Here is a 12569-nt window from a genome sequence, read left to right on the forward strand (position 1 = left end):
ACTGAAACTGCAATTTGGACCTTCAACCTGTTGGTAGCCATTGAAATCCACTATATGGAGAAAAATCCTGCAATGTTTTCCTCAAAAACCTTAATTTCTTTTCAACTGACGAAAGAAAGACATGAACATCTTGGATGACATGGGGGTGAGTAAATTTATCAGGAAAAGTGTACTTAAAAGTGGACTAATCCTTTAAGTTTCTTTTTTAGTTAATGTTCCATATATAAACTTTGTCTCTTTTCATTCATCATCTTTTGTCTTTGAACTGCTGCTGAATATTATTCACTTCACATTTAATTGAATAAAAGTATTTCAGACAGGACCACTTTGAGTTTATTGAAACACAAGTTATCTTTGGCGGTATATGGCGAAATTAATTGAACATACAAGAGCTTTAACATTAACCCCCTGGAACCATCAGCTTGGAAATACATAGACAATTATGACACTTTAGTAATGTCTTTAAAAGCGAGCAGAGGTAATTGTGTAGATGTGGCAGTGGGACGTCTATACTGTAGCTTGGTTATGAGGATGAGTGTCTCAGCAGTGAGGTCCATGCCAGCCGGGACTTGAAAGCCTTGGTGATCTGAAACAAATGAAGACGACAACCAGAAGGTGCACAGTAATATGCTCATGCTTATAATGGGGAGGGAGGGAGCTGCAATGCCACGTATATATGTCCCGTGTCTAATAGGAGAATGATAGTGATTGAAGCGATTTGACAGCTGGTTGCAGCACTATGTCTACGTGGCCTGACTGAACTAACACTGCACTCGATTTTAGTGAAGCTTCACCAGACCAACATCAAGTGATTCTAATCTGTGAAAAACTCTGTTCTTCAGGCGTGTTTGGTTATGAAGAGGAGTCAGTGTCAGTGACGGAGGGAAATTCAGTCACTCTGAACTCTGATCTTAATGGATGGATGGATGTGATTCTGTTGAGGTTTGGAAACACTGTAATAGCTGAAATCAATAAATGGGCCAACAGATTCACTGTATATGATGATGTTCTTGATGGGAGATTCAGAGACAGACTGAAGCTGGACAATCAAACTGGATCTCTGACCATCACAGACACCACAACTGAACATGCTGGAGATTATGTACTATGGACCATCTCTTTCAGTAGGCCTTCTTTTATTCGTCTCATAGTCTACGGTGAGTTAAATATCAGTTTCACGTTTTATTCATTACAGCTAGATCTAAAAAGAAAGTAATAAAGAAATATCTTATTATTACTAAAAAGTTAAAATCAGTAATTTCCTTACTTTTTTTCATTAACAACAGGTTTATATTTAACTTTCTATTAAATAGTTTTTAAATGTGAAATCTCTTCATTCATCCTCATTTCTCTTTATTCTCTCATGTTTTCAGCTCGTCTGCCTGTTCCTGTCATCAGCAGTAACTCTTCACAATGTTCTTCATCATCATCATCATGTTCATTGGTGTGTTCAGCTGTCACCAGACTCAACATCTGGACATCACTCACCTCTGTCACACATGTTCAGGTACGGCAGTGCTGATATTAGTTGATGTCAGCGCTGATATTAGTGTTTATTGACTGATCTGATCTCAGTTTGATGTTTTTATTCCTCAGACTCTGTCCACTGTTGTGGTCCTACTGAAGCTGTGATCCGATTGGTCCTCTCTGCTCTGGTGGGCGTGGCTACTGTCATTATTCTGGTTTATGACATCAGATCCAGAAGAGCTGAACGAGATCAAGCAGAGATTCACACATCAGGTACATGATTGATGATAGGGTTGCCACCTTCAATATAGAAAAATAAGGGACGCCAGCCGCAGCGGGGGCCACACCCCTCGGGGCCACGATGACCACAGTCCCCGACGGCGTGCCAGTGGTGGTATATCATAATTTAAAACATGTTTTCATAAAAATATTAAGATTGATACCAATGGACATTATAATAAGATATCTGCTATTGCAATCAGTGTGAACAGATGCAGTCTCTCACTATCACAACTTAAGTGGTCATATTGAATATACAGCTATGACAATAATAAACATAAAAGTGTGACTGAGACCACAAAAAATAAGCTTTTGGAGGAACTTGTGAAATGTGAACCATATTTTATTAACTTATTAAATTAACAGATCCATAACTTAGTAATTATAAATTAAACAAATTGTAAATTGTCATTTGTTGTGAACAAAGATTTTGGCTAAAATATTTGTCATTGTTTGCAGTAAACCATCCAAACAGTGAAACCACACCTAAATAACTGGAAATGACATAATATCTACAAACATTTCTTATTTAAGTAAAACACTTAACAACATTTTTATTATTAGTAAGTAAATATATTTATGTATTTATTTATTCCATTTTTTATACAGTCTATTGTTAATTCTATAGTATTGAATGATGCAATTATTTAAATTGGTTAAGCATAACAAATAGTTGTTTATTTTATTCACATAGGTACTATATTTTGATTAAATATGTATTAAATATATCGCTCTTATCTCTTATTAAAGTAATGCTTATGTGTCTGACTGTACAACTTAACCTTAATAAACAAATCATACCATAACATGATTAATGTACATTATTAACATTATTTCTTAATAGGCAGGATATGAAATCTAATGTTATTAGTCAAAAACTTGAGGTGATAAAAAAAAATAAAACATTACACTATCTGCCTCAGGAGAGAACCGGCGAGGCGGCGTCCCGCCCTCCTCTGACTCTGATTCGCCGTGATTCACGGGCCGTGAACCTGAAACAAACCAATCAAACCAACGATGGCGTGTCTTCACACAATGCGGGTGGGGTGATTTGCATGGGATGCTGCATAATGTTAGTCTGGCTATCACCAGACCAAGCTCAATTTAAAATTGAACATTGGTCTGGGGAGTCTGTATGTATTTCCTACTGCACAAGAGGCGTGATCAACGAGCAGTAGTCACGCAATTGGATAGTCCTTCAACTAATCAGATCAACGATTCAGGTGACGTACTTTGCAGAGCGATGCGAAAACTCCAGACAGGTTTACCGTGTGTCTCAATCAGCTCCCTTGTTCAGTAGTCAGGGCACTGATCAGGGAATCAGCCACATTCACTTTCATGATATACTGATTAACGACTTAGGGAACTGGGGAGCTGATTGAGACGCAGGTTTAGTTTGTATTGGTTTGCAGCATTGATCCGCGGTTTGCAGAAGCAGCAATGGCATTGAGCGATTTTTGCAGGTTGTGCAAAAAAACCTGAAAGTGATCGGTATTTACACCCACTCGAGCGATTTGTTTGCTAACTAAATAAGTCATTCAGCATCGTCGAGAGTTTAAAAGGCGACTCTGATACTGTTCTGGTTCCGTGTAAATGAACGCGGAATAGACCCCTTAAAAGTTTGTAAACATTGCAACGTTTCCTGGTGGGCGGGGCTTAGCTGGAGGCAAAAAGAGACACTGGACTCAATGTTGACAAGTGTAAGCTAGCATGTTTTAGGAGGGATTTATTAAACATAGATGCAGAAGAAGGTTCAGAACTGTCCGAATATGTACAGTCACTGACTCTGCGGGACCGTGACAGCTATTTTTGTAAATTAACTTAAGTTTTGGATATTCCCTAGACAACATATGAATTACTTTCGGGTGGTTCGGGGAATTTTGTCAAGGCTTATTGTCTAATGTAACCTAACGCTGGGCTAACTATGATTATGGCTAGCAATGTGGATTATTTTAAGAGACCATTCAAAGGATGGCACACTCATCTATCGCTGTATGTTTGTTTAACATTTAAGCTAGCTAGTGCGCTGAAAGTTGGCGACTTTTCACCTATAAAACAGAAACTTGCTGATTTGTACTAGATAAAACCAACACACCATTACATATGCATCGATTATTTTACCTGATATGAAGTGTGCACTGCAAACACAAGTATTATTTATGATCGTCTTCGTCCAGTCTGTACGCCGTATTGCATTCAACCACAATTATCTTTTTGATTTCTGTGAAGGAATGTCTGCCAGGATCTGGTAAAACTTTAGTTTTGAACCAAAAGTCCTGTTCCTTCTATTCTGGCAGCCAAAAACACAACAAGACGACATTTTAAAGTCAAAACCTCAAACTTTTAGCGCACCTGCTATTAGTTCTTATTTACATTTTGCCTCCAGCTAGAGCGGTGATGTCACAGTGACGTAGGTGATTAAGGGGTCTATATAGCCGCCCTAAACTATGTCATTGTCATAACCAACAAGAATTCCAGTCAGCTCAGGCGGCACGAGATTCAAGAAGCAGGGAGACGAAACATATAGGGCAAATAATAAAAATATTGTCTACCATCAAGGGGCATTGAAGTAAAAGAGTCCTGTACTCACATCGTGAAGCAAATCATTGTGTGTCATTAATCGCTGTTTGTAATCTTCCTATGAAGAGACTGTCGGATCAACGCTCTGCTACATTTCTCTCAGAGGGTAAATGCTTAACACAATCTGCGTCACTGTGATTGTGCATTGTTATTTTGGAGTGACGGGTAGATCAGATAGAGTTTGAAAGCTGCTTGCCGTCACTTCTCTATCGTCATCTTGTTATACCCGCCAATAGCGAGCAAGGTGGATAAGCCAGTCTGTGATTGGTTCCTGCAAAAGTGTAACAGGAGCAGTAGAAATGAATGCACAGGTTTCCAGACTGAGTTGCCGAGCGAAATCAAATCGCTGGCAGATCAGGCTGGGTTTACCCAGACTAGCATAATGTGGACCTATGTAAAATACGGGACAAATCGCGTCCCGTATTGATTTGATACGGGACGCGTCATTTTGCCTGTAAATACGGAACGATTCCGTATTTCACGGGACGGGTGGCAACCCTAAATGATGATGTTTTTGCATATATTAATATTTGTGAGATTTATTAATTTATGGCTTTATATTTTCATCTTTTTCAGGAAGTATTGAAATCTAAAGCAGAACGCTGAACTTTAAAGATTCTTCAAGTGTGTTTTTGTCATTATAAATAATGATGATTATTTGAGCTTCTCTCTTTCAGTGTCATTTTAAAACTCTTATGTGTAAGACTTTGTTTATATTTCTCTCTGATACAAAAAAATAATGAATGAATAGACACAGATCTCGCTTACTGCTGTTCATCTGTCATATGTATTTGCTTGTGTTTATCAATAAAGTTTTCTTACTCTGAGCTTCAAGAGTCTCTCCATGTTTTATTGAGCGCCCCCTGGAGGAACACAAGCTATATATATTTAAACAATTTCATCAGTGCTCCACATATAAAGCTTTACATTATTAAAACATTATTTAAAACTTTATTTGTAAATATTTACATTATTATTTCAGCTCATTGGTTTTCTTTTTGTTTTTCTATCCACAATAATAAATATCTTCCCCCAGTTTCTCCTTTAATCTGAGCAAACACTGATTTGGGACACATTATAATATACTTTGGGAACACAGTGAAACACATAAAAACATCCTCAGTGGCACCATTTTAAGAAACACAATTTTTTTAAAAGGAGGAAAAATTGTGTCGTAACAATGTTGAGTAAAAAATATACAAGTACAATGGCTAAAAATCAGTTAATTAAAATGAGTAAAATAAATAAATTGAGGTACTGTCAGAACATTAGCAGTGCGTCCCATTCTGTCTTCTGTCAGTCTTTGTGCTGCCGCATCCCACGTTTTTTATGGAATTATCAGACTTGACTGTTTATGGAATTAAACAGACTTGAGGTTCACATGATGATCCACACTGGAGAGAGACCGTTCACATGTGATCAGCGTGGGAAGAGTTTCACACAACAATGGCACCTTAAAGTCAGTTATGCTTGTTTCGTAAGTTGAATATGGAAGGCGTAGGACGTAGTGCAAGTTTTTTGAACTGCGAGAGGCTTCGTAAGTTGAATACGCAAGATGGTTTTGGGGGAAGCTAGATATTTTACTTTATAACTTGTTAAATATGGATATTTTTCTTACACAAACACATCACTTTGCTTCAGAAGGCCCCCCAGAGCCGTGTGGAATACATTTATGATGGATGGATGCACTTTCTCGAGCTTCAAATAGTGTTGCTTTCATCAACGAAAATTATGTACGGTGTTCATATTAGGACATTCTCACAGCTCAGTCATACAAGGAAAAGCCGTCATGCCTCAGACTAAAAGGCTTCGCGCCTCAGACTGAGAGGCTTCAGGTCTCAGGAAAAACAATGTCAGGTTTCAGGTCTCATACAATTAGACATCGAACTAAACAGCCTCAGACCAAAAGGCATCAGACGAAGCCTCAGACTAAAACCGAATTGGTAACACTTTAGATTACAGCCCGGAAAGTACTGCGTAATTACAACAAATTTACAGCGTAACTTTCAATAATTATAGTGTAACTATACAGTAAGTATGTGTAAGTATAGGGAACAATATGTGAAGTATTGGGAATAAAGGGGTAACAACCAGGAAAAATAACAAATTATTTATACTTTAAATATTTTATAACTAAGGGGTACGTATGACATAACTAAGGGGTAAATTACGTTAGTCTAGCTGGCATCAGCTGACTCTCAGCTGATCCACGTCTACCTATATCAGTGGTCGGCAATAGGCGGCCCGCGGGCCAAAATTGGCTCGCCAGCAATACAATGTGGCCCTCGCCCGCAGCCAGATTATTTTGATAGCGGCTGGTTCTGAAATAGATCCTCATCTCGTGGTGCCATCTAATATTAGCACCGTGTCTACACCAGACACAACCTTTTTTCGCGTCGTGCCGCAACTAAAAGCTGTCTGCTCTCAACTCGACAAACCGACCATTGCAAAGCAATTGGACTACGTCAGAAATAGAACGAGGAATCCGTTTACTGTTAGGAATTTGTTGTCACGTCGTGCCACATCCAGTGTAGACAATAGAGTACCTCAGGGATGACGCATTTTTGTAGGCAAAACCCGGAAGCGAGTTAGCATTTTAGGACTTCCGGTTCCAACGCCGTAAAGTCTATGGGTTTTTTGAATGGGTTTTTGCTAAATCGCCTGAAATAAGGCGATCTATGTGGTTAACAAAGCCTCTAAATACTTTCACGTTTTGATCTATGACATAAAACGCACCAGTTATAACCCACTTGTGATTTTTTTAAAACTTTACTGTGTCTTAAAAATGGCGGTTGCTAACAAATTGCTAAAAGGGACTACTTCCTTTGGCGTGGACTTTTATACGTCATCATGATAAACAGGACATTTGGACAGCATTTCTCATGAAAAAGTGGATAAGTATTCATACACAGCGCAGATCATAATCGCGAGCATGTTTTTAAATAGAGTTGTTTTCTAAATAAAGTTTGAGGACACTTGGTGGAGACGACGTTGATCCGCGACCATGGTGTGCTGTAGTCCGTTTATAGCCTACTGTTAGCCTTTTATATCTGACAACTTTATTTAGGCTTCAAAATCTATAAATGTCGTGTTCACTTGTAAAGATTATCTTGATAGACAAAACGTGTAAGTGTCATAACCCTTTGTTAAACACAGAGCTTATTTTCTGCTATTTTCCAAAAGTCTATGGGAAAAATGCATAGGCTTTCAACCGAGGGAACCTGTGTGCCGCTAACTTCCGGGTTGGCCTACAAAAACGCGTCATCCCTGGGGCACTCTATATCACTGATTACAATGAGTTTATTATCATTTGACGCATCACGTTGCGCACGTCCGGTGTAGACACGGTGTTATATTCTTTGAAAACAGCGACAACTTTGTTGCAGATAAGACACACCGACTTTGCAGGCACAAAACTAAGTAAAAATGCATAGTTGTCTTTCCATTCTTCTTTGTATGCCCTATTTTCGCTGTCAACTTTCCTCTTTAGGCTCTTTGATAGTGCCATTTCTCTCATCAGCTAGCTTAAATGTTAACATCACTCTGCAAACGATGTAATAGCGTGCCTCCGGCACGCAAACAATTTAAAAAATGCAGTTTGGTGCGTGAGGATGCCAAGGAATAAGTGTAAAAGTAGGGTATGTAAAATAATTATTACAATATTACAATATAGTGGTCCTGACAGAAACACTTTTGGCATGGAGGTTTACAAGGAAGCTGTAAAAGTTGCCTCTACTTGCACATTGGATTGATTTTAAGTAATTACACATGTAAGCTGACGGTTTGAGTGCGTTTCACAATCAATGAGTAGTACTCGTTAATGCCAAGCTTTAGTTCATGGTGTTATATATATGTAGTGTCCAGAGAGGCATGGATTTAAGTGTTGAAACAAATAATAAGCAACATAGAAAAATAAGAACAAAAGCAAACAGAAAACAAGGATCATCACATTTTCAACAACGAACAGAGAACAAAAGAAACAGAGCTATATATATATATATATATATATATATATATATATATATACACACACACACACACAGGGGAAACACAAGCTAAACAAGGTAACGAGGAACAAAATACACCTTGGGGAGCAATCAGAGAACTAATCAACATGAAAAAACTACAATGACCAACAAACATAGCACTAGGACAGGAAATAACAAAAGAGCATGAACGTTCAATCTATTGTGAATAAATTTGACTATTATTGGCACTATAATCTGTTTATTGCCTTTTTAAAAACATGTTATATCATGAAAATTAAATATCTGTTGACCTCTAATTTACATTCATCATATTTATATATTGGTACATAAACAAATTTCAATAAATATATGTACAGTATATATTGAATAAAATATGTCTAGAGTATTTTAAACTTGCTTTGCTGATAAGCAGAATGAAGTCCTTGTTGACACATGGAAAGATGAATCCATTTTCAAATAATAATAAAAAAGATGTAAAGAAAATTAAAAACAACCAAGCAAAACTTTTTGTTATTATGTTTGTCTGATTAGCATTCACAAAACAACCTGCAAAACAATGCAACACCAGCTACTCTGACACCTATGTCTTTAGTGACATATAGGCTATGCCAAGACAATCTCACACATTGACCAGAAGGAGATCATCACATGGAGACTGTATTAAGGGGACTTTTCAGATCATAATCAAAAGACCCAATATACGCAGACATTCTTTTGTCTGGCTGAAATGAACTGTAACTTGTCTTAGTCCCAGAAAGAACATCAGATTTTGGCTTTATCCAGCCTTGGGTTGAAAAAGGTGGTACTGTTGTGTAAGTCAGGCATGCTTGAGGAATTCAACACCTATCTAACAAATGCGTACCCTTCTACTCAAAAGGGCACTTGGCTTTAAATTATTGCGATGCACTCGAAGCCAAAACTTAATCGGCATACCCATACCAAATTCTGGCTATTCCATACCTTATCTGAATGGTCAGCGTGGCTTAAATAAAGCCACGGCCTATATCTGTCACGGCTACACAACCGGCACCTTCAGACACGGACAATTACGCCACGCCCACTCGTTCACAATCACCGGAATACTGAACACCTGTGCATCATCACCAGAGCCACATATAAGCACACCAGTTCCATTCACTCATTGTCTGGTCTTGCACCGATCCCTACACGTCACTCGACCTCGTCTTACCTGAACATTATACCTACTGTTGTCTTCATCGTCTTCATCTCCAGTCCTGAGTCCTCCGTCTTCATCTGTGTCACCTTCGTCATCTGCCAAGGAAAGTTATCACTGTTATACCTATTGTCAGTTCTACGTGTCAAGATTCTCTACCTGTGTCATCACCTGTGTCTGAAACCTCTGTTAATAAACACTGTTACACTTTACCTCCTCTGTGTCCTCGTCTGTGTCTGACAATATCGCACCAATGCAAAACAACCTTCCTTTGCAATCCATAATTGCAGGAACATCAACAGAACATACGGTAAAATATGTTTGAAGTAAAATTCAATGCACCTATGCAGACTTTAGGGTTGAGAGGAGCTCCACTCAAGAGCAGAACTACGTCACCTAATCTTCACTGTTCAAGACCTCCATTGTCTATAAAGCAATCCTTGCTACAGTAGCCAGGGTGCACTGTAAAACCCAATCATTTCAGAATACTCAAAACATTTGAGGAAACTTATTACCTCAAATCATTTAAGTGAACTAACTCATTTTTTTAAAGTTGGTAGAACTTAAAATTTTTATGACAAGTGGGGTGGGGCTGAGAGCCATGGAAGCAGATCAAGGCCATTGTGGTGCACAGGTGTCTCTCACTAAGCAATCCCGTCACCAGCAAACCCCTGCCCAACTCATCATAATGTTAATTACATACAGTTAATTTACATGAACATCACATTCAGATCTTGGTTAAATGTTACATAGCAAATAACACATGCTATTATAACTATCAGAGAGACTGTCATTACATACTTGCATATATGTAATCAAACAACATATGTGGTCTTAAATGTTTTGCAGCTCATCCTCAACCTAACCACAGGCTCTACTCTTCACCAGAGTGGTAACCCTACAAAACTAACATAACAGAACCCCCCTGAATCCCAACATAATCACAACATTAAACATTAACTTATTATCTCCATATGTTAATCTTGTGCAAAAACACACAAAATAACACTTAATTTCAACAGTTATTTATATGGTGTGACGCAAAGCATGCTGGGATTTAGAAATCTGCTGCAGCTCAACTCAATCATATTAAGTTCAACTTAAATTTTGAGTTCATGCAACTTTTTTCTATTAAGTACAATGAACTTTCATTATTATTTGAGTGAAACAAACTCATTTAACTTAATTAATTTCACTGTTCGGTTTTACAGTGTGGTCATCTGAAGAGTAAAACCCCAAAAGCACTCCCCATTGTCCATTTCCCTTTTAGCCAGCCCCACAGTCTTTGTCAGTCTGTTGTTAAATCTCTGGCATGTCAGAGCCAGCCTGAGGATTGCAGAACAGCAGTCTTCTAGAACTACGAAGACAAGGATCTTCTGGAGAATGTCAACTGGCAACTGTAGATAAGAAACATGATTTAATATAAAATCATTACAAGACATTTTCATCAACATTAAAGTGATTATGAACACATGCCTGCAAAATGTCAGTGGCCACTGTGCCATCCTGTGAAACCCGTCATCTTTGCTGGGAGTGTATGTACCTTCAAAAAAGTAAAACATAAAAAAACAGATTTTCTGTTTATGAAACAGCCACATATTTATACATGCTACTTTTCACCAAAATATTACCGAAGTGCTGTGTCTCCTTTTCCTAGGGACACAAAAGACAGGCGGCAGACTTCCATCCCCCATCTACCAGCCTTCCTGTGTAAAATGTGCAAATCTTCTACCATTTCTGTAATTGATATTGACCAAATATGTTCATCATGCTTTCCCACTTTGATAGTAGTATCTATTAAAGGGGACCTATTATGCAAAATTCACTTTTGCATGGTGTTTGGACATAAATGTGTGTTGGTGGTGTGTGTACACAACCACCCTATAACGATAAAAATCCAACCACTCCTTTTTTTTAATCCCCATAAATCATAATCATAAGCAGTGTGTCAGAACAAGCCATTTGCAGGTTCCTGGCAATGTGGCGTCACATTAGCCACAGGCCCCACCCACAAATGTTGACAGACACTGACGTTTTAACATAGAACCGCCCTGAGCGAGTTCACAGCGAGTTGTACACAGTCCACCATTGCTGCACTGACGAGAACATCTCCCAAGCGTTTTAGGTATTCTGTAGCTGGATGGATTAATCCACATAGCTCTCTCCATTTACTCTCTAAATCTGAGCCACTGAAGACGAGGTGGATTAATTTTGTTTTCAAAGAAAATGCTCCCTCAACTCTTTTATGTCTGCGCAAATCATTTCACACCGGACTGCTAAGTGAACGAATATCAATACAAAGGGACAATACAAAACAGAGACTGTGCTAAAAAATGTGTTACTCAAGGATAGATCAGTACAAACTGTTTGTGATCCAGCCTACAGTCTCCAGAGTGATACTGGATACGGCAGTAATGAAGGTGAGAGCACTTTATTACAGTTCATCTGAGTTGATTTACGGATATAAAGTTTACCAGTTTATTAAGCACCACCTGAAAAGGCATAAGGTCTTTATATATTTGTTTACTGTTGGTTGTAACGAGTGTTTCTGTGTACTTCGCTATGTATGTTGATGATAATGCAAGGGAGAGAGAGAGTTTATGGATAATATTTTGATGCACACTTGCACTGTGTTTTATCAAGCTCTTACAGAGATTTTCTAGAGTGAAAACAGATGCTTCATATTATGTGTGAAGTACAATAAACGTTATAAAACTCATCGGTAAACACTTGTACTAATATATTAGATAAAAACAAGAAGACAATACAAGTTATAACCGTAATTAAACAAAACTATACCTGTTCTATCTCCATGCAGCATATATTCACAGTTTCTGTCAATATAGTATGTCTTGAATGACTCCTGACACATGAGCTCTTAAAGCTCTGCCCTCTTAGGAGCTCATTTGCATTTAAAGTGCCCACACTGAAACTGCGCATTTTTGCTCAACTCCAAAAAATGTCAATTTTAACATGCTATAAAAAATTATCTGTGGGGTATTTTGAGCTGAAACTTCACATACACACTCTGGGGACATCAGAGACTTATTTTACATCTTGTAAAAGGGGGCATAATAGGT

General features: G+C 38.1%; 1 long non-coding RNA gene across 1 annotated transcript; it reads left to right on the forward strand.

Annotated features, from left to right (window-relative positions):
* The first annotated feature begins 1473 nt into the window (after window positions 1-1473).
* On the forward strand, window positions 1474-5093 carry LOC125248983. The gene is made up of 3 exons (XR_007180465.1): window positions 1474-1507; window positions 1597-1740; window positions 4903-5093. It is a non-coding gene; the product is annotated as an uncharacterized LOC125248983 (long non-coding RNA).
* The last annotated feature ends 7476 nt before the right edge of the window (window positions 5094-12569 follow it).

The sequence above is a fragment of the Megalobrama amblycephala genome, linkage group LG1 (assembly GCF_018812025.1).
Source record: "Megalobrama amblycephala isolate DHTTF-2021 linkage group LG1, ASM1881202v1, whole genome shotgun sequence".
NCBI lineage: Eukaryota > Metazoa > Chordata > Actinopteri > Cypriniformes > Xenocyprididae > Megalobrama > Megalobrama amblycephala.